A 22,694-nucleotide genomic window follows, 5' to 3' on the forward strand; every position below is an offset into this window, starting at 1 on the left:
ATTGTAGTAATAGACAGAAGGTAACCCTTACGGGTGTAGGATTATAAAAGAATGCCCCTTATGGGAGGCTTCTTATGAAGGATGGGATGATAAATGTATCATTTGTATGCGGACTCTTAAGCTCGTCCTACGGATATTTTACCCTCCCCATAAAGGTAGTTTTCCCTAAGGGTATTATGGATAACACGAAAGGGAAAGACAAGGGTCTCCCTTAAGTGGAGCCTCATTGTAGACCGAGACTTCGTCTCTTAGGTCGTACAAAGGTCTCACCATAAAATTTTGTTTGGGTTTTACAAAGAGTCGTAGGTCAAATCCCAAGTCCTACCTCCGAAAGAATATTCTTTCCAAAGGTATTTTTTAGGATAAGACCGACTCTAGGTGAAATAGTCGCAACAACGCACAGGGGGCAGATTAGCCCTCGTGGCCAATTGACATTTCATTTTTCTAGGGTTCCTTTCATTCCTCCACACTAAGAAGTTCCACCAATAAAATAATGATATAATAATAAATAATAAATAGAGGAAATAAAAGTGAAATATAATGATAATGTCCAAATGAAATAATAATAGAAAGTAATAACAATAAAAGCGCCAATAAATATAAAACCAAAATATAATAAAACCCAAAACCTAAACCTAAAAGTAGGGTCGACTCTAAGCTTAAGGTCCCCAACAGAGTCGCCAGCCGTAGCAACCGGCCTAAAATTTTACGGAAAAGAGTCGCCACCATTTATTTTATCCTAAAGGAAGGGAATTAAACGGATTACCCTAAGTTTCAGAGATTCTATGTTCGTGAGTCGGTTAAACGAAGGGAAGGTGTTAGGCACCCTTCGTCTCCCTTGTATTCAAGGGGACCCTTCTAGATTTAGGTTTAATAAGTTTTAAATTTGAGATACGACAAACGTACATTCACCTATATCAGAAAAAACGATTTTTATTGATATTAGGGCAAAGGTTAGTTTTTGCTAATTTTATTTTTATTTGTTTTTTGGTGTTTTTAATGTTTGATACTCTAAACAAAATAAATTACTCAAATAAATTACATAGATCAAATTAAACTTAACTAACTAAATTAATTGAAAAAAAAAAATTAAAAATGAAAAATGCCAAGAAAAGAGCAAAACGTGTACATACAGTAGCCTTCTTTAGAATTACATCCCCATTTATTCTGTGTGTAGTATTTTTATAATTTTCTAACGGTCCAATTTCATAGTGACACGTGGCAGTTTATTTAATAAAAAGAAAGTAAAATATATGATGCCATAAGGAGTAATTAGTCATAACACATTTATCTCTCTTTCCAAACCAATGTACTCCTTCTTCTCCATCTACTTTCTCTCAACATTTCCAGATCTCAGACAAATCAAACAAATTCTAAAACCAAACCAACAATGTTCACTCAAAACAATATTTTGCACATTCAAATTTTAAAACATAGAAATAAAAGCTGCATCTTTAGAATAAGTACAAAAGGTTACCGGGGATGGAGTTCTGATTCCGGCGATGTGGCACGGTGTTGATCGGAGAGGGAAGTCTTAAGGTCGTGCGCCGATTCCGATCGGAAAGGGCGATTTGTGTCCCACGCGCGGTGGCGCCTTAGCTCGGAGGGAGTTTCGTTCTTACGTGGTGGTAAGACGAGAGCTTGGACTATGTTTTTCGACTGAAAAACTCGAAGTCCGGTAATGGTGTTTTTAGTCTCTTCTGTATATATTTTTTTATTTCTCCAAAACTCTCCCCCCTTTCCGCTTTCAATCCTCTGTTCTTATAACCTAAATCAAAGATGGAATTAAACAAAACAATTTATTGACATCAAGAGCTTTGTCCCATGTTTAATTCTCTTCAAAGAATTTTAAGATGCTGTCTTGAAGATGTTTTGGAAAGTTTGAGTATTTTGTCGTGTAAATATTGAAAAGTTCTTAATTTTGGCCGTGAAATCTTGGTGAGAATAAGTGTTTTATTGCAGTTATTTTTGTTTATTTGGACCGAAGAAACTCTAATATATGGAAATCAATTTTTAATAAAAAATATAACAAAACTTATTAGTGAAATCTTATAATAATAAAATCTAATTATAAAAATAAGAACTAATAATAAAAATCTAAAATTTTAATAATTGAAAAATATGACAAAAAATAGAATAAAATTATGGGAGAAGGTGTGATTTGAACACTCATATCTTGGGACACCCGTTACTCTTTAAATATATCTCCTTGTCAATAATGCTAATCAATTTATTCAAATTAAATTTACACTATAAAACATGTAAAGTGTCAAGCAAAATTTAATTATTAAAAAATAAAAATAATTCAAAGTAAATATATATATATATATATATATATATATATATATATATATATATATATATATATATATATATATATATATATATATATATATATATATATATATATATATATATATATATATATATATATATATATATATATATATATATTGTTAAATGTTAGTAAGATTGAATAAAAAAGCTTATAAAATTAAAGTTAAAAGAAATTTAAATATAGAAACAAGTCGGGCAAATTTGGGGTATGACAGTTGATTTTATCAACTGAACTCTGCCAGCCATAGAGAGGAGCTTTGCCTTCCAAGATGCTAGCTTGATCCTAATTTTATCTACAAAACAGTGAAAGTAACAGGCTTTAGGTTTCCCCACAAAAATAGGGACTTTAAGATAAATAAAGGGTGGATTGGCTATAGTGAAGCCAATGATTCCAGCCAAAACAGTGTGTCTAGTCAAGCTCATTCCACCAGCATAAATCAGAGATTTAGAGCAATTGCAAAATTGGCCAGAAATATTGCCATAGGCTTTTAGGAGATCAGATATAGCCCTCAAGGATTTGTTGTCACCCCTGCAAAAAATCATGATGTTGTTGGCTGGAGATTTCGTTTAGAGAAAATATTCATGAAGAGTTAGAGTTCGAAGAAAGATGGCTACTGATGGCCATGTTTCGAGGATGTTGTTTAAGTTGAAGTAAAGATGGTTAGAATCGGAGCTAATTCAAAGTGAATTGTCTTTAAGACTTAAACGTTTTGCGAAATACGAAGGGTACTGAAGCTTGACGTGTTTTTGTGGCATTCTCGGTTCTGATCACGTTGCCACGTATCAAAAGAGGATTTAGGCGGGAGGACTTGAATTTTGAAATAGTCTGTGTAACCGAACAAGGACATATGGCATCCCAGGGATTCATGTGAGCAACGTGGCATCAGATTAGTGTAGGACCGTTAGGTCGAAATTAGTATAAATAAGGGTCTTAATGTTAGGATTCCGTGTGTTCAATTTCTACAAATCACTCACAAACTACTCAAGTATCAAGTGTTAAGAGAACGAGTTCGCTAAGAAATGTACGTATGACACCAACACCATTTTAAATACATTTGTATCTTTCTTTATTCAAGTATCTTTCCAATTCCTTTATTGTTTTCGTTTAACTTTCATTTCGAAGCATTTTTACGTTTCTGCATTTAACATTCTTGCACGTTATATTCTTGCACTTTATATTTCTGCAGTTTACATGCTTTTTATGTTTTCTTTGTCGAAGCTATATTAACATGTATAACAAGTGTTGTTTCACATGAGTAGTCATATGATCATATCACAAACGAGTTTTCGGAGCAAGAACAAACAAATATGGACCAAATCATATCAAAAGACAATTGTTTGACTATGTCCTAGGATCAATCTAGTCGATCATGTGAGTAACCAAAGTATATTTTATAGTTTGGAGGACTAGCGGTTGTTTATCGGAAATCACCGTAAACAAATTGGCACACCCGGTGGGACAGTGTCAAACAGATTGTTATTAATTGATTGTTTTGTTTTGTCTAGAAAATATCAAGACCTTGTATGAACCTTAGGAACGGTAAATTAACCAACAGTGCATAGCCGATTCCTAAACGAAGGTACAACAAGAAAATGGTCAATGTGGCCAGTGGAGGGGGAGATCAAGATCCCCCACAGGGGTCAGGAACAGTAGCGGCAAATTCTACGCATGTTTCGACTTCTACTCAAGGAGCGCAGGATATACGAGGTTCGACAGGATTTGCACCCATAGGTAGTTCCTAGGCTATGCCCGAAAATACATCAGGGACAACAGGGACTGTTCCAGTCTCGAGTTCGACTACCGTGCCTCCACTCACAGGCGCAAGCGAGATACGACCTTTCTCGACAAACGTTGTAGGTCAATTATTTACACCAGGACCATCCTCATCTGCTTTAGAAAGTTGGAGACCCCATAACCCATATGGAATGCCATATTCATACATGGTAGGATTACGAGGGGCAGGGCCCACATACACTGCACCTAACCCAACCGCGTTTTCGCCTAATGTCGGTTCGATAGGTCGAAACGCACAAAACACAGGCTTCTCTACCCAAATACCTCCCTTAACTACCAGTAGTCAAGCAGAAATGGATGCAAGTAACCATGATATGTTAGGTGTCCTTGCTAGAGAATTAGGGTCAATCTTTAATCTATTAGCGATAAACATTGACAGGACTAACCAGGAGAATGTAGAAACATATCAAAAAATATCTTCGCAAATAGGACGAATGGTGGATTTCTTAGGAGTCCCGCAAAATAGGCGAAGAAACAACCAATCAACCTATCAAGAAGGGGACCCAGTTCTAGAACAAATTCGGAATGCAGTTCCACCACCTAGACCGACGCCAGTCGAAAGAAATCAAGTGGTAGATTTAGAAACTCAAAATCAAACGAATAACGTTGGTCGACAAGCAGTTCCCTAACAACAGCCTAGAGTAGTTGTAGTGGGAAGAGACGAACATCCTGACGAAGATGTACCTAGGGTTAGAAGAGACAATTTGGCAACAGAAAACAATCTCACTTCCATGATAGAGAGAATAATGGCTAATAATGGCCTTAATACTGGACTTCGACGTCCAAACTACACATCCCCCATACCTGAATATATTATGCAAACAGATTTGCCAAGAGGTACCAAGGTACCCATTTTCACGAAATTTTCAGGGGACACTAGTGAGTCAACGGTGGAACACATAGCCAGATATTTGACGGAAGCACGGGATCTAGCAGGGAACGAGGATTTGAGAATTAAATATTTCCCTACATCGCTAACAAAAAATGCTTTTGTTTGGTTCACCACCTTACCCCCAAATTCCATAGACGCATGGGCACACCTGGAGAGGTTGTTCCATGAACAATTCTACATGGGTCAAACCAAGATAAGTCTGAAAGAATTGGCTAGTGTCGCTACCGCGAAAAATGGAATCAGAGTCGCCACTAATATATTCATCCCATCGCGGGAAAGGAATATCAGAAACCTAACTCGAAACAAGGACAGGGTCTTTCGACCAGAGAACAGGGTACGGGAGTCGGTTACGCAAGGGGAAGGTGCTAGCACCCCTCACGCCCATCGTACTCGATGGTATCCACCTATGTTTGTTTCTATCTAAAGGGTGTATCTATGTCTAAACCTAAATGCGAATGAATGCAAAAGAAATACGGGGAAAAGAAGGAATTATTTACAAGTGTGCTCGCTTAGGCCCCGCGACCCAATGCCATTATATAATGTTCAAGAAACAGATTAGGGAATGAATCCCACTCATTTCTATCCCATTAATTAATGTTTGAGAAACAGATTAGGGAATGAATCCCACTCATTTCTCTCCCATTAAGTAGTGACCGAGAAACAGATTAGAGAATGAATCCCACTCATTTCTATGCCACTAAGTGATTGAGAAACAGATTAGGGAATGAATCCCACTCATTTCTCTATCACTTTCTTAATGTGATTCGTATCTTTATTTATTAATGTTTTAATGTTGAAAAAGAAAAAGAATGAACAAAGGGGAGCTAACCTATTCTCTAATCTAAGTTATTCTAATTCCTACTTCTAATTCTAAAGGGAGCATTAAAATGGTATTCACAAAGTAGGCCAAAATTATGGCCAAAAACAAGGTAAACACAAACATACAAAATTTAGCACAAAAGCATATAAGAGACAAATCAACATTAAGTGCAAAAATTAACCTAAAAAAATACTACTATTTTTATGAATTTTTGTCAATAAAGGAAATCTAATTCAAGTCTAAATTGTATTAAAAACCTAAATTCTAATAAGCCTAAACTAGTATTTTTATGGTTTTCTATGTCATTTTCTATTACCTAAAAATCAAACAAAAATTATGATTCTAAATGTTATTATTACCTAAAAATCTAATGAGAAAATCATGATTTTTATTGCTTTTTATCATTTAAAAAACATGTGGTAAAAAAACTAAGTAAAACGGCCTAAAATCTATCAATTAAGTGTGAGTCAGGGGGTGTTAAACTGAAATTATAGTTGTGCAGTTAACAAGGCGCAGGGCCTAGAATGTTATGGCCCAAAGCTTGTTTTTTGTTCAGAATTCCACTAGCACACAAAGAAAAGGGAGTTATGATTGGGCTTAGGGGGTGTAGATTGTAATTCGTGAGCCCAGGGTTTTTATAGTTTTGATCAACACAAAAAGGTGGATACGGGTCTTCGGGGGTGGCGAACAGCAAGGCCCAAGAACCATTGTTTGATTCATTTTTCTATTATTATTCAGTTTAATAAAAACAAATGAATTAAAGTTAAATTAAATAAAGAGGAAGAATAGAATTGGGGAATTTAGGGTTACCTCTATTTGACGCATCAGCTTCGTCTTCAAAGAAAATCTCTTCTTTCTTCTTCTTTCAATCGGTGACGGCGCGATGGAGAAATTCCTCTTCTCCGACGAATCTCTCCGTCTCTTGTCACGTGAACGGCGGCGGCGGGATGTTCTTCTTCTTTTCTCCAATTCAAACCACTCCTCTCTCAATCTAGCGACCGGCGGTACGATGCGGTGGAGAAGCTCGCCTTCATATCTCGTTTACAATGGCCGATGCTTATCCGATTCGTATACGACGTGAAATACAAAGAAGAAGAACAAAGCCAGGTACGAAGTATTGTTATGGAGTCTTCTTCTTCTCCTTTCGTCTTCAACCCCGACCTCTCCTTCTCTGTCTTTCTGAAGTTCTGTGCGTTACTGTTGTTTGCTGCGAGATTGAGGGAGAGAGTTGAAGAAGGTTATTACAGGATTCGGTTCTGAAGTGAGTTGAAGGTGATGATGAATGGAAGCGAAGGGGATAATGGAGAGGGAATGGTGAAGATGATGATGTTATGTGAAGATTCAAGGTTGTTGAGAGAGTGAAGAGAGGTTGAGGAATTGTGGAGGATTGTGGTGTGTGAATGAGTGTGTATGTGATTATGGCGTGAAGAATGAGAAATGAAGATGGTTCTGTGAAAAGTGGAGAGATTCTGAAAATGGAGGGAAGAGTGATTTATAGTTGGGCGAAGGTTGTTGAGTTGGTTAGAGATTGGGAGATAAGAGCCTTTGGATTGAGAATTAGTTATGAGCAATGGAGGGTGGTTAGAGTTTGTCTGAAAGTTAGTTACAAAGTTGTTATTTCTGTTAGGGATCTGTTACATTCTGTTATGACTGATTTTTGCAACTGTTATGTCAGTTGAGATATGGTTAGGATCGGTTAGGTTAGTTATAAACTTGTTTTTTTCTGTTTCAGGAATGTCTCAAAGTGAGTTAGGGGTGAAAGTTGGTTATGAGTTAGTTAACTCTGTTTTTTGACAGTAGGTTATACTCAGTTTTGGTTGTTAGTATGTATCTCAAAGTCAGTTAACTATGAGAACTTGTTAGTAGGATCGTGAGGATTTGAGAGATGGGATTTTGTTATGACAATTCTATTATGGGCTGTTAGTGACTTTTTCTGGTTTTTATTTCCTGTTTTCTGAACTGAATCGATGCGGGGCTGCTAGTATATTGGGACTGTTTGTATGTGTTATGGGCTGATATGTATAGGTGTAACTGTTTTAGTTTGCAGAATTTTGTTTGTGTTTGAATATGTGGCAGCTATGTGTTTGTATTGTCTGAACTGATGTGCCTTTTTTTGTATATGCTGCTGATTCTGGAATTGTGATGGACATGGTGTAGCTTTAAATGGAGGCTTGAATCTAATGACTGTATGATGCTGAGTTGTGATAGTTGCAGCAAGCTTTACTATTTTTGTTCATGTAGTTTTTTTTTAGGTTTGGATTGGTATGAATGTAGAGTTTTGGTTTAGTGTATGTATAGCTGGAAGTTGAACTGAATTTGTGGTATGTGTGCACTGATATGAGGTTTTGGTTTGAATGTACAGGTTTTTATGTGACTTGAAGGAACCCAAAAGGTGAAGGATGCTTGTAGAATGACTTGGAGGTTAACAAGAAACATGGGATAAATAAGAAATAGTCTTGAGATGTATACTGACCTTAAGTAGAACATGTAATTTTCTTTTGTAATGTGACTATTGTATTTGTGGAGTATGGACAATTGGATATGTATAGTGGATTTGTAATGACATTGTAATGGAACTAGAGAATGGTTCTATTTTTTGTTAAATCGAGAATAACTTGTAATGGCTTGTGATGGAATTTGAGATAGAATGATATGTACAATGTGATTTATAGGAACTTTTGAATGATGTAAGTGTATGGCTTTTTGTAATGGGATTGGACATGTATTTTCCCTCCTTCCCAAAATTCAAATTCTCATGATCAACTTTTTTTATTTTCTAGAACCTTGAATGAATGGATAGAAAACCTCAAGTTTAAAGATAAGCCATGGTTGAAAAGTCAACCTCCCATGATTACCTTCGTATCTTCCTAATCTCTTGTACCAAAGTTCAAAATTAATGAATTGTAACCCAAGTGACCAAAGACACGAACATCACCCATGATCACTGAAAAAATGAGAATATGCTCTTAGGTGGAAGAGGAACTTTATGATAATGAACCCTAGAAGGCTCACCACGTCTTCACTCAAACTCTTGAAATAAAGACCAACTGCATGCCTCAAGGTATATATATGAACCCCATCTTTTCAAAATCCTTGATCCAATGCAAAGTTATTGATTAATGATGCATAATGCGTTAGATGACCTAAGAAGTATGTACATGAATGCAAAACCTAAACCAGTTAGAAATTAAATATGTGGGCAAATTTTGGGGTGCAACAGCTGCCCCTATTTAATCGTGTTAAACCTGAAGGTGAGATTGGCGTTAGCCTTTCGCACATTCGAGGTAGAAGAAGATTAAATACTAAAGTACCAGAAAATTTGCGCTCAGAGTAACGGATGGATATCATTTTTTTCTTTTTTTTTGGACGCCTCTACTTAACAAGCTTCAGCATGTAACAATATGATATTCCCGTAGGATCTCCTTAAAAGAAGGAAGAATTTGTGATGCCTATTTGCAATAGGCAAGTGCAAGAGATTGGTTTGCCATGACACTTTTTGGGGAGTATATGACAAACGTCCACAACTCGAGGGTTTGGACACTTATGACTCGTAAGTCGGGAACTCATAACTGACAACTCGATGGTTGGAAAACTCAAGACTAAAAGTCAGAAACTCAGAATTCACAACACGAGGGTTGGAAAACTGACGACTCGAAGGTCGGAAAGCAAAGGATTCACAACACGAGGGTTGGAAAGCTGACGACTCGAGGGTCGGAAAGCAAAGGATTCACAACACGAGGGTTGGAAAGCTGACGACTCGAGGGTCGGAAAGCAAAGGATTCACAACTCGAGGGTTGAAAAACTGACGACTCGAGGGTCGGAAAGCAAAGGATTCGCAACTCGAGGGTTGAAAAACTGACGACTCGAGGGTCGGAAAGCAAAGGATTCGCAACTCGAGGGTTGAAACGCTGACGACTCGAGGGTCGGAAAGCAAAGGATTCTCAACTCGAGGGTTGAAAAGCTGACGACTCGAGGGTCGGAAAGCAAAGGATTCTCAACTCGAGGGTTGAAAAGCTGACGACTCGAGGGTCGGAAAGCAAAGGATTCTCCACTCGAGGGTTGAAAAGCTGACGACTCGAGGGTCGGAAAGCAAAGGATTCACAACACGAGGGTTGGAAAACTGATGACTCGAAGGTAGGACAGCAAAGGATTCGCAACACGAGGGTTGGAAAACTCAACTGGATCTGAAGGGGTATGCCGATAACCACCGGACTTGAATGGGGAGGACTAATCAAAATTAGACCTGACCGAAGGATGCCCATAACCACGGGACTTGAAAGGGATGCCAATAATCATTGGACTTGATCAAAGAAGGCCAGCAGTGGCTAGACTCTATTGGGGATGTTATTAAACACTCGGTTTGCAAGGAAACATTGATGCTCGCGAAGCCTAAGAACTACATGGATCCCACAGGCCGAAAGGCGGGGTGTAATTCTACAAGAGTGACAACCATTCGAATTGCCACACACCAAGTATGGATCATCCAAACGATTGAACTTGACAAACGGGAAATAACCACAGATAATGATCTTGACGGAAAAAGACATCGTATCCAATCCACTCTAGAGAGAGAATGTGAGACTTCTTTTGGGAATATATTACCTTGTGCTTTTGGAGCAAATACAAACTTGGCTTATGCATTGATGCATGTTTGATTTTTCCATGGCGTAATGCTCCATATTCATGGAAATGCTACGCATTTTTGTAGATGCGATGTGAATGCAATGAAACTATATGCAAAGCGCCAAATAAAGGCGTTGGTGTGATAGAGAGCAAAATCATTGGGGTCCCTTCAGGGAATATTCCATTATCTTTTCAATCGAATATCATTTTTGACTTCGGGCGAGATAAACACAAGGGAGAATCCCCTTAGTGTTATGATCTATGTGGGGGTGCCAATCTTTCAAGATACCCCTTCTGGTTATTGACTTGCGAAGCAAAGCGTAACTTCTGACTTCTCACCTTGTGCCATTGCTTGGAGAATTTTTCAACTTGGGGCGATTACCTCTTTCCACCATGGTGGGGATTAGAAATCCAGATAAGGAACCACGGTTTGGAGAAGCGGAACAACTCCTAGGAGAAATAAACTCCTATGCTCGGGGAATGGAACAAACTCTCAGGAGAAATAAACTCCTATACTCGGGGGGGAGATTTTCAGGGAGAAACAAACTCCTATGCTTGGGGAGAGAGTAACTTGTTGGGGAAGAGCATTATGATACTTCTCCATTATGTGATGGTCAACTGCACTTTACACGTGAATGACAGTTCTTCAATACAAACCGAAAGATTATGCCCCAGGCTTCCTGACCTACGAAGATGTTTGCCTCGAAAGGATCCTTACACCATGCTTACTTGAGGTAATTCTGCCCCAGCATATTCAATTATTTGAGATATTCTTTCCCATGATCCACGGATCCTCGAAGAGATTTTTTTGAATCTCGACGTAACTGTCCCAGATTGAGTGAGCTTGAGAGATTCCTCGACGTCACTACCTCAGATTGATTGAAATCAAGAGAGAGATTCCTCGACTTGATTAACCCTGATTGGTCGAATTTGAGATGTCAAACCTTGATTTGCTTGCCCCAGATGGGCTGAACTCACGAGAGAGATTCCTCGTCGTGACTACTTCTGATTATGTACATCTTATCGGAATCCTTGAGTTTTACTTCCCTTAATATCCCACAAATCGTGGAAGTAACTTTACCACACTCAATAGAGTTTTCAAAACCTTCGGGGTAATCAATCAAAGAGAGTATCCACTGCTCATGCTCAATAGAGTATTCAGACTTCTCCCCCCAGGGTAACCAATCAAAGAAGGTATAAACTCATTATGCTCACTGGAGTCTTCGGACAACATGCCCCTTGATATCAATTTCTGAAATGACTTCTTTTTTTCTCTACGGAGTTCTCAAGTCTCTTTTACTTTAACATGATCAAGCTCTTCATGGATTCTCATCATGGAAACTTCCTTGATGTTTAAGCAAATGTTTTGTATGCAAGAGAATGTTAATTCTGAGAATGATAATTCTAATGCGAAGCCTATGCTAGTCTTGAAGTTTAAAAAACTTTTTATGCAATGAGGTTGCAACCTCTTGTGAATGAAAGATAAAGCGAGCATACGATACCAACATATATGTGTTACGCTTCATTGGGAGTCAACTAAACGCTATCTCATTGGAGTGCTTCTTCGAAATAAACCCTACTTCAATTAGGACTTTTAAGGGTTGTAATTTGGCCTGGTTCATGGTTTTTAGAAACAAAGGATTTTTTAGGCTCAAAATTATTTGGTACCCACCCCCTTCGTGATGTTCTCCAGTCCTAAGTTCAATTAGCTCAACATGAGTGTTCATCCCTCACAAGGAATTTTTTGAAACGGTTGAGGAATCAATGAGGTTTTTCGGACATGGCAGTCGCTCACCTTTTGTTCTTTTGATTCGTTATCACACGACTTTGTTCTCGCTTTACTTTTACCATCATTTTTCTTTTTATTGCTATATTCTTTTTTCTTTCATCATTTTTTTTTCTTTTCATTTTTTTTTTTGCCATTTTTTTGCTCTTTTTTTTTTGAACAAGTCGTGTGACCTCACATTGTCTTTGATTCGTCGGAAGTGATTGTGACTGCCTCATTCCATGATTGACGAAGGATTACCATTGTGGTATCGTCATCTTTTGTCCTCTTGGTAGGTGAAGGATAACCATCACGGTCTTGACTTTCCTCATCCTTTTGAAGGATAACCATTGTTGTATCCTTAGATGCATATTATTTGTGAGTTTTGAACACTTGATCGAGTTAAATGAACACTACCCTGCCCCAGGGTTAAAAATGAGGGTTTTTTTTCCAGAAAAGAAACTCCTACTTCAAGGCTCAAAGGGGTTGACAAGGGTCTATCTCCCTTATATCTCCAGTGTTTGGGAATTTGAAACAATGCCTGTACATCATCAGCAGGGTTTTATTCAAAAACACATGATTAGGGATTTTGCATTTTTTTTCATCATTCTCCCTCTGCTCGTTGCCTAAGCAAGCGATTAGAAAAGTTGGTATCGTAATGCCAAAACACTTTTTTTTTGAGTGAAAACGAATGGATTACTTCAAGACGAACATGAACAATGTATTATGATTTTCATTCAAAAATTAACAAGTTTTTACATACTAGCAATGCTTAAACAAACAAAGAAAGATTACAAATGAAAATGCAATAGAGAACTAAATGAATGCCATTGTTGAGGAGACTTGACTCCGTATGGACTTATTGCTTCAAAAGATCCACTGAGTCAAAGGAGAACTTCAAATTTGGCCCTCAGGTGTGAAAGCGATAGCCTTGGAATCAATCAGGTCTTGAACCTTGTCTTTGAATGGCTGACAGTCTTCTATCGAATGCCCAGGTGCCCCAGCATGGTAGCCACAACTAACATTTGGGTCAAATCCCTCAGGATACGGGAAAGAAACAGGCTTCAACTGCTTTGGTTCTACCAAGGAAAGATTGATCAAGTGAGAGAACAACTTATCACGAGTCATAGGAATGGGATCATACACTCTTTTTGGCCTTCTATGCTTCTGTTTACCATGTGGGTGACGATTCTGTTGATGATTCTGCCTTGTTGGCGCCCGCTGACTTGATTGATCATTTGGGATAAGCTTCTGTTGACCAAACTGAGTGGGAGGCTGACTGAGAGTTGCAGCACAAATTTGTGGGTCATCCTGAACAGGAGTTACTGCCACTGCTTCCTGACAAGAGATATGATCAGGAGAATAATCAGGAGATTCCTCTTCATAATCGGACACTTCATTGGTCTCTTCACCCATTTGCTTAGGGACTTCAGAAGGAGTATCAACAACTTGGACATTACCATTCCTAATACCACGCTCCATTCGTTCTCCGACAAGAACCAATTCTGCGAAATCAGAAGCTTTACATGCAGCCAAACATTGGTAGTACGGACTTTCCATCACATCCTTAAACATATCCATGAGCTCTTTCTCTAAGAGTGGAGGTTGAACTCTAGCAGCTAATTCTCTCCATCTTCGGGCATATTCTCTGAATGATTCGTCAGTTTTCTGAGTCAAAGCTTGGAGTTGCATTCTGGTCGGAGCCATGTTACTGTTGTGCTTGTAACGCTTGACAAAGGCTTCTGCTAGTTCTTTCCAAGTTCGGACATTGGTTCTTTCCAGTTGATTATACCACTCAAGAGATGTGCCACTGAGGCTATCTTGAAAGAAATGCATTAACAGCTTGTCATTCTCAGCATAAGGAGCCATTTTGTTGCAAAATGCCTTGACATGAGCTATCGGACACGTGGTACCCTTGTACTTCTCGAAGTTGGGGACTTTGAACTTAGCAGGGATCTTGATTCCAAGCACTAGGCACAAACCAGCAGCGTCTAAATCAATAGAGTCACGACCTTCCATGGCTTTCAACCTTTCATCTAGGAGGTGGAACCTTTTGTCAAACTCGTCAATCGGGAACCTGAAGGCTTCAAGTTCTGAATTATTCTCATGATGCGAAGTCTCCTTAACGGGAATTGGAATCTCAATAGTATTTCTGACGTTCTGATTCACAAGACCTTCTCCTGTGTTGAGATTAGCACTTGCATTTGGCCTTTGAAGAACCTGTCTCAACTCTTCGTGTCTAAAAGCAAGGGCTTGAATAGCCTCCATACACTGATTCAGGTTAATCCCCATTCCTGTCCTCATCTCATTCAAGTACTCACGGAGTTGTTCCGTTTTTAACTTTCAAGCATGTAGCAGTGAGAAGTCACTTTTGTTGTTGAAGTCTGAATTTGAGTAGAAAGGGCCCTCATAAGCTTCTGAGAGAACTATGAAATGCATGATAGTATGAATGCATGTTTCATTTCTAAGGGATCCTAAAGTCTTTTCAACAACTTTTGTTTCTCTTTTATTCTTTTTTTTTGTTGCATATAGTATCTTTTCTTTTTTTTTTTCATCTTTTATTTTTTTCTACTTTTTTTCATCTTTTTTTTTTTTTTTGGAAATAGACTTTAGAATCCCCCACAAATGAAGTGGATAAAGTAATGATGTTATGCAATGCAAAAGCATGGGATCAAGGTCCATATAATCCGAGTAACCACTGTACAATCCTCTGAATAACTGATGTAGGTCAGATGTCATGAGATCAAAGGTCCGACACCTTTTTGAATACCAGGAGAACCAATAGTCACCAACAGAATAGAATAGTCACCAACGGTACCTGTCATGTATATCCCTCCCCACTCACAGGTGAATCTAGGTCAAGGTAGGTCAAAAAGGTCTCCAGCGTTAACAACTCTCCTGAAACACCATCATTGTTGCAAATACATGCCAACAACGGTATCCCATTCGAGTCTCGGCTGGTCGTGGGTCTCATGATCGCAATCAACAGAACCTGACATTCTGTTGGCGTCATGACTATCCACTCTATCCTAGGTATCCTATGTGTCAACTCTGGCCTGGGTATTGGGCCTTTTACCTCATAGAACAACCCACCCAACCTGCAAAACAGAACAGAAGACCCCAAGGAACACAGAATATAATCCATATGCATGATGTGCAAACAGAAATAAACATGATATGCAAGCAGAAAAGTAAACATGTAAACATATATACAAGGTATAGACATAAAAACAAATAAACACCCAGTAAATAAACAAACAAACGCAGGCTAGGATCGACTCACTAAGGATGGACCAGCAACAGGTCTATCAACATCCCCAGCAGAGTCGCCAGCTGTCGCTACCGCGAAAAATGGAATCAGAGTCGCCACTAATATATTCATCCCATCGCGGGAAAGGAATATCAGAAACCTAACTCGAAACAAGGACAGGGTCTTTCGACCAGAGAACAGGGTACGGGAGTCGGTTACGCAAGGGGAAGGTGCTAGCACCCCTCACGCCCATCGTACTCGATGGTATCCACCTATGTTTGTTTCTATCTAAAGGGTGTATCTATGTCTAAACCTAAATGCGAATGAATGCAAAAGAAATACGGGGAAAAGAAGGAATTATTTACAAGTGTGCTCGCTTAGGCCCCGCGACCCAATGCCTACGTATCCCTTAAAAGGAATCAGAGCGACCGTAGTTCGGCTCCATAGTTTCCATTTGTTTTGTGTTTTTTAGTTGAACAGCGGTTAAGGTCACAATCCACGATGCTCGACCTTTGGAGACTTATACGCCTAGTTTTGGAAAGGACTTAACATGTTCTTAAGCGCCTAACAAGGCAATAGAGAATGAACTTGGGTTTGTGTTTTTTATGTAACTACATGATGAACAAAACCCAATACAAGGTTTCGCACCACTTCATCACTTTGTTTTAATTCGAGCCTTTATTAAGTGTTTTAGATGTTTTTGGTTGGGTATTTTTTAAGGGAATTTACTTTGCGATTAGAATCACATAAAATGTATAATGATCGAGAAGCAGATTAGGGAATGAATCCCACTCACTTCTATCCCATTATATAATGTTCAAGAAACAGATTAGGGAATGAATCCCACTCATTTCTATCCCATTAATTAATGTTTGAGAAACAGATTAGGGAATGAATCCCACTCATTTCTCTCCCATTAAGTAGTGACCGAGAAACAGATTAGGGAATGAATCCCACTCATTTCTATGCCACTAAGTGATTCAGAAACAGATTAGGGAATGAATCCCACTCATTTCTCTATCACTTTCTTAATGTGATTCGTATCTTTATTTATTAATGTTTTAATGTTGAAAAAGAAAAAGAATGAACAAAGGGGAGCTAACCTATTCTCTAATCTAAGTTATTCTAATTCCTACTTCTAATTCTTAAGGGAGCATTAAAATGGTATTCACAAAGTAGGCCAAAATTATGGCCAAAAACAAGGTAAACACAAACATACAAAATTTAGCACAAAAGCATATAAGAGACAAATCAACATTAAGTGCAAAAATTAACCTAAAAAAATACTACTATTTTTATGAATTTTTGTCAATAAAGGAAATCTAATTCAAGTCTAAATTGTATTAAAAACCTAAATTCTAATAAGCCTAAACTAGTATTTTTATGGTTTTCTATGTCATTTTCTATTACCTAAAAATCAAACAAAAATTATGATTCTAAATGTTATTATTACCTAAAAATCTAATGAGAAAATCATGATTTTTATTGCTTTTTATCATTTAAAAAACATGTGGTAAAAAAACTAAGTAAAACGGCCTAAAATCTATCAATTAAGTGTGAGTCAGGGGGTGTTAAACTGAAATTATAGTTGTGCAGTTAACAAGGCGCAGGGCCTAGAATGTTATGGCCCAAAGCTTGTTTTTTGTTCAGAATTCCACTAGCACACAAAGAAAAGGGAGTTATGATTGGGCTCAGGGGGTGTAGATTGCAATTCGTGAGCCCAGGGTTTTTATAGTTTTGATCAACACAAAAAGGTGGATACGGGTCTTCGGGGGTGGCGAACAGCAAGGCCCAAGAACCATTGTTTGATTCATTTTTCTATTATTATTCAGTTTAATAAAAACAAATGAATTAAAGTTAAATTAAATAAAGAGGAAGAATAGAATTGGGGAATTTAGGGTTACCTCTATTTGACGCATCAGCTTCGTCTTCAAAGAAAATCTCTTCTTTCTTCTTCTTTCAATCGGTGACGGCGCGATGGAGAAATTCCTCTTCTCCGACGAATCTCTCCGTCTCTTGTCACGTGAACGGCGGCGGCGGGATGTTCTTCTTCTTTTCTCCAATTCAAACCACTCCTCTCTCAATCTAGCGACCGGCGGTACGATGCGGTGGAGAAGCTCGCCTTCATATCTCGTTTACAATGGCCGATGCTTATCCGATTCGTATACGACGTGAAATACAAAGAAGAAGAACAAAGCCAGGTACGAAGTATTGTTATGGAGTCTTCTTCTTCTCCTTTCGTCTTCAACCCCGACCTCTCCTTCTCTGTCTTTCTGAAGTTCTGTGCGTTACTGTTGTTTGCTGCGAGATTGAGGGAGAGAGTTGAAGAAGGTTATTACAGGATTCGGTTCTGAAGTGAGTTGAAGGTGATGATGAATGGAAGCGAAGGGGATAATGGAGAGGGAATGGTGAAGATGATGATGTTATGTGAAGATTCAAGGTTGTTGAGAGAGTGAAGAGAGGTTGAGGAATTGTGGAGGATTGTGGTGTGTGAATGAGTGTGTATGTGATTATGGCGTGAAGAATGAGAAATGAAGATGGTTCTGTGAAAAGTGGAGAGATTCTGAAAATGGAGGGAAGAGTGATTTATAGTTGGGCGAAGGTTGTTGAGTTGGTTAGAGATTGGGAGATAAGAGCCTTTGGATTGAGAATTAGTTATGAGCAATGGAGGGTGGTTAGAGTTTGTCTGAAAGTTAGTTACAAAGTTGTTATTTCTGTTAGGGATCTGTTACATTCTGTTATGACTGATTTTTGCAACTGTTATGTCAGTTGAGATATGGTTAGGATCGGTTAGGTTAGTTATAAACTTGTTTTTTTCTGTTTCAGGAATGTCTCAAAGTGAGTTAGGGGTGAAAGTTGGTTATGAGTTAGTTAACTCTGTTTTTTGACAGTAGGTTATACTCAGTTTTGGTTGTTAGTATGTATCTCAAAGTCAGTTAACTATGAGAACTTGTTAGTAGGATCGTGAGGATTTGAGAGATGGGATTTTGTTATGACAATTCTATTATGGGCTGTTAGTGACTTTTTCTGGTTTTTATTTCCTGTTTTCTGAACTGAATCGATGCGGGGCTGCTAGTATATTGGGACTGTTTGTATGTGTTATGGGCTGATATGTATAGGTGTAACTGTTTTAGTTTGCAGAATTTTGTTTGTGTTTGAATATGTGGCAGCTATGTGTTTGTATTGTCTGAACTGATGTGCCTTTTTTTGTATATGCTGCTGATTCTGGAATTGTGATGGACATGGTGTAGCTTTAAATGGAGGCTTGAATCTAATGACTGTATGATGCTGAGTTGTGATAGTTGCAGCAAGCTTTACTATTTTTGTTCATGTAGTTTTTTTTTTAGGTTTGGATTGGTATGAATGTAGAGTTTTGGTTTAGTGTATGTATAGCTGGAAGTTGAACTGAATTTGTGGTATGTGTGCACTGATATGAGGTTTTGGTTTGAATGTACAGGTTTTTATGTGACTTGAAGGAACCCAAAAGGTGAAGGATGCTTGTAGAATGACTTGGAGGTTAACAAGAAACATGGGATAAATAAGAAATAGTCTTGAGATGTATACTGACCTTAAGTAGAACATGTAATTTTCTTTTGTAATGTGACTATTGTATTTGTGGAGTATGGACAATTGGATATGTATAGTGGATTTGTAATGACATTGTAATGGAACTAGAGAATGGTTCTATTTTTTGTTAAATCGAGAATAACTTGTAATGGCTTGTGATGGAATTTGAGATAGAATGATATGTACAATGTGATTTATAGGAACTTTTGAATGATGTAAGTGTATGGCTTTTTGTAATGGGATTGGACATGTATTTTCCCTCCTTCCCAAAATTCAAATTCTCATGATCAACTTTTTTTATTTTCTAGAACCTTGAATGAATGGATAGAAAACCTCAAGTTTAAAGATAAGCCATGGTTGAAAAGTCAACCTCCCATGATTACCTTCGTATCTTCCTAATCTCTTGTACCAAAGTTCAAAATTAATGAATTGTAACCCAAGTGACCAAAGACATGAACATCACCCATGATCACTGAAAAAATGAGAATATGCTCTTAGGTGGAAGAGGAACTTTATGATAATGAACCCTAGAAGGCTCACCACGTCTTCACTCAAACTCATGAAATAAAGACCAACTGCATGCCTCAAGGTATATATATGAACCCCATCTTTTCAAAATCCTTGATCCAATGCAAAGTTATTGATTAATGATGCATAATGCGTTAGATGACCTAAGAAGTATGTACATGAATGCAAAACCTAAACCAGTTAGAAATTAAATATGTGGGCAAATTTTGGGGTGCAACAGCTAGCATCAAGAGGAAGTTCACGGAGCCTATAGATGATTACTTGAACAGGTTTCGTTTGTTGAAGTCAAGATGCTTCACGGTTGTCCCAGAACATGAATTAGTCGAAATGGCTGCGGGCGGCCTAGACTATTCAATCAGAAAGAAACTAGATACCCAATACCTAAGGGATATGGCCCAATTGGCAGACAGGGTTCGACAAGTCGAACGACTAAAAGCAGAAAAGGCCAGAGCAAATAAAAATTACAAGAAGGAGAGGGTAGCATATATTGAAGCTGAAGACGCTGACGACGAATCTTTTGAAGATTCATACAACATGGAAGAGGTCGAAATAGACCTAGCTGAATTAAAAGAAGCACCACCGTATTCTTGCAAGTTGCTCACCCCTTCAAATGGAAAAAAAATCCAGTTGAGAATTATAAAAGCGATAGATTTCCTAAGAAAACTTATACATTTGACGTCACTAAATGTGACGAAATATTCGATTTGTTAGTAAAAGATGGCCAGATGATAGTGCCTCCTAATTCCAAAGTTCCTCCGTTAGAACAACGGAAGAAACGAGGCTTTTGTAAATATCATGGTTTTTTAGGCCATAAAACCTCACGATGTTTTCTTTTCAGGGATCTAATTCAGAATGCTATCAAGGATGGACGTTTGAAATTCCGTGATAAAACAAAGAGTCATCTGAAGGTTGACACAGACCCTTTGAATGTTGCTGACACTAACCTGTGTGAACCACTTGACGACAACATGGTGGAAGTGTCTGAAACTGATGTTGCTGAATCGGAGATAATTTCAACTGGAAAGCAGGCTACTGAAAGCCTAAACGACAATACAGTCTTCAATGCTGATATTGAAGAATCCTTTAATGCAGAGATAACTGAAGATTTGAAAGGGAAAACTAGCGAGGCCACTAAAGACCTCAGGGAGAAACTTCAGCAGATACAGATTTCTGAAGCTCCTCCGGCAGTTGTTAACATGGTCAATGTTAGGCGGCCTTTATCTGAAATAGAAGAACTAGAAAAGTGGTTGATAAGGGAGAAAGGAAACATTGAAATCCCACCAAGTGGGGAGAGTTTGAAAGATTATCTCTGGAATTGTCATGAGAAAAATGGTGGAAAAATGCTAATGTGCCCAAGGTGTTCGATTATGCTAAATCGAAGGGTTCAAGCTAACTTTGAGAGGGCCCTACGAGAAAGAATGGAACAACCCTGGAGAGGAGGAAACCTATTGCTGAAGGTATATCCAAGGACTGAGGAAAGCTTAGTAGGTTTCTTGGTCAGATGTCACAAAGAAAACACTGAGGTTGTATTGTGTCCCAGATGTGGAGCAGTCTATGACGAACTACTAGCGCAATCATTCGAAAAAATGTATTTCTACATGGGTCGAGACACTCAGGGACTCCGTCCCAGCATGTATGTCTTCGACAACCGGACCTCATCGAAGAGGCCTGACAGCCCCAACCCTAGAGCTCGAAGGGTCACGTTCAAAATCCCTACAGACATACCCAGGGATAGATGGATGCAAGTTGGTGCTATAACCAACAAATGGCGAAGCTGGGACCAAGGGGGAAGAACTGCAATGGCATATAGGAAGCAATTCCAGACATCAAATCGAGAGATGTACAGGTTGGAGAATTACAAAGGCAAAAATCCTATGTCTAGAACCCAATGGAGAAGACACCAGAGGATGAAGAAGGCCCAGAGGGAATATAAACCAAAGGAGATTGGAGAGTCTAGTAGCAACCAAATCCTAACGCAGGGGGCAAGGACAAGTAAACCTCTGGTGGAACGCAAGTTGTTCGACTCTGAAAACGAGAAGGAAGGAGAAAATATGCATTCCAGCCCTTGGAAAGAAGACGATAGGATGACAAATGATTTCGACTCAGACGGAGTATCGTCTATAAACTTCAATTGCAATATTGTGTCAGTACTCCCTCATGAGTTTAACCAAGAAACAGAAGCTGAAGATTGCGAGGAAGCTGATGCAGAAGAGATGGCAAGACACAGACCTGTGTGTTACTATGTGCTAAACAATGGGGCAGTCGAAGAGCAGAACGCCTTCTTCGAAAGGCCTGATGAAGGTATGAGAAACCACCTAAAACCACTCTACATAAGGGATAAGATTGAAAATGTTGGCATTAACAAAGTCCTGGTGGATGGGGGGGCAGCAGTGAACCTAATGTCCCAGTACATGCTAAAGAGAATTGGTATGTTCGATACTGATATAAGGCCACATAACATGGTCCTGTCTAACTATGAAGGCAAAATAGGGAAAACTTTAGGAGTCATTCAAGTGAATTTGATTGTGGGTTCGGTCACAAGGTCAACGATGTTCATGGTGATACCAGCAAAGGCGAATTACAATCTTTTGCTAGGAAGAGAGTGGATCCATGGAGTTGTTGCAGTGCCTTCGACAATGCACCAAAGATTAACCATTTGGAGGGAAGATGGTATAGTGGAAAACATTGAAGGAGATCAGAGTTACTACATGGCTGAAGTTAATCAAGTCAACAAAACCAGTTTCGACAGGAACTTGGCAAACATAGGGCCTTGCCATGCTACGGAAGATATATACACCCCAAATAAGAATGCTTTATACTATTTGTCTTTACACCCAAATGGGTTCCAATGGAATAGAGAAATAATGGACGGTCCAGAAGATACCGCGCCAATGGAGCATTTGCCAAAAATACGGCCAACAGGCTGGGATGACGACGTTGATGATGTCTGAGTCATCCTTCTTCGAAAGGATTTCAGCTTACATAGCCGAGAACAAAAGAAAAACGGCTTTCGAAGCCGAATTATGAAACATGACTGTCGATGCAATTCAAAGAGGGGCAGAAACGACGGGTTCTGGGATATATTCGATCCCTCAATCTCCTGAACACACAGTTCAA

This window comes from Vicia villosa, unplaced genomic scaffold, assembly GCF_029867415.1.
Source record: "Vicia villosa cultivar HV-30 ecotype Madison, WI unplaced genomic scaffold, Vvil1.0 ctg.001843F_1_1, whole genome shotgun sequence".
NCBI classification, from domain to species: Eukaryota; Viridiplantae; Streptophyta; class Magnoliopsida; order Fabales; family Fabaceae; genus Vicia; species Vicia villosa.